Source organism: Eurypyga helias, unplaced genomic scaffold, assembly GCF_000690775.1.
Source record: "Eurypyga helias isolate BGI_N326 unplaced genomic scaffold, ASM69077v1 scaffold7485, whole genome shotgun sequence".
Classification (NCBI taxonomy): Eukaryota; Metazoa; Chordata; class Aves; order Eurypygiformes; family Eurypygidae; genus Eurypyga; species Eurypyga helias.
The window spans coordinates 21,761-23,206 of NW_010249479.1; the positions used below are offsets into that span (position 1 = coordinate 21,761).

At 49.7% G+C, this 1,446-nt stretch overlaps 1 protein-coding gene across 1 annotated transcript in view; it reads left to right on the plus strand.

Moving 5' to 3' along the window:
* The window catches only part of LOC104509431 (cadherin-23-like), a gene marked incomplete at both ends in the record, with an annotated part of 77,020 nt that overhangs the window by 809 nt on the left and 74,765 nt on the right, over nucleotides 1–1,446 (plus strand).

Genomic DNA, 1,446 nt, shown 5'->3' on the forward strand with positions numbered 1-1,446 from the left:
TGGGGCAGGGGAGGGGTGGCAAACCCAATTTCACAGCGTTAGGAGCGAGGCTCTGGAAAAATAAAGTGGTTTTCTTCACCCCTCTCCCCTCCGCCTCCCCATCCCAACAGCTGCTGGCATGAGTCATGAATCTTCTCTTACTCAAGTGCCTACCGCTTCCCGATACTTATGATGACAGCCAAGGGGGGTGATCAATGGATTTAGGTGGCTTTCACTGGAGCTTGCATGCATGGCTGGGATCATAGAATCATAGAATCACTAGGTTGGAAAAGACCTTAGAGATCATCCAGTCCAACGGTATCTGTCCACCACTAAACCATCTCTCTCAGTACCTCTTCCACCCGCCTCTTAAACACATCCAGGGATGGTGACTCCACCACCTCCCTGGGCAGCCTGTTCCAGTGTGTGATAACCCTTTCGGTGAAGAACTTCTTCCTTACGTCCAATCTAAACCTCCCCTGGCACAGCTTGAGTCCATTCCCCCTCGTCCGATCATCTGTCATTAGGGAGAAGAGACCAACACCCAAATAATGAAGCGGGAGAGGAGCCTGCACCCATCAGCTGATCCCAAGGGGTTTAAAGTCAGGGATACATGGAAGAGGGTGAAGACAGACACGTTGCATAGCTTGCTATGGGGAAGAGAAAGGTGTAGTTTCTCTACACCGGGAGGAGGGAGCGCTGGCCTGGATGCATGCGATCAAAAAGTCAGGGGGGAGAAAGCCCTACAAGAAAAGTGGTGGGGAAAGAAGAACGGGAGATTGATTCCTGTACAATGGAGGAGAAAAAGAAAGACCTGAAAAGGGAGAGGGAGTCACAGTAAGGTAAACGATGCAGGAAAAGGGAAAATCGAGCAAAAGAGAAAGTGGAGAATGTTTAGAGGCAAACCAATTTTTAAAAGATTTTTCACTCCCACGGAGGTTAGAAGGAAAACAGGTTTTTAAAAAACAAGACAAACCCTGAGTCTAAAAAAAGTATGTGCTGGAGTGAAGGGTGGAGACAGAAATTAGCGTGTGGCAGCTTTCTCTGATTATTTTATCATGTTTTTAAAATTTAAATGCTCAACAGGTGGTTTCTTCTCTCCCATTTTTCCTTTCTCCCCTACTGCTTTGTCCCTGGTGGTGGCACCAATGGGTAGGGGGAAACAGGGCTGAAAGATGCTGAGCGCAGCAGGGTGGGGTGTGACAAGGAGCCAGGGGCTCTCCCCTCCATCTGTATTTCAGCCCTTTTTTCTGCCTTCAAGCCTTGCACCGAGGCAGGAGCTAGGAAAGGCTTTTTCAGGTTGAATTCCCAAGCTTTTTGGATGGGGGTGTCTGGGTGGGGGTGGGAAGGTGCATGCTCTGGTGCGTTGTTCCCCAAACCCTTCTCCAAGATGGAATTGCTACCCTGGTGCAAGCAGAGCTCCTGATCTGGGTACCAGTGGCTGGTGTTCGTCCCCGAGAGGGACTT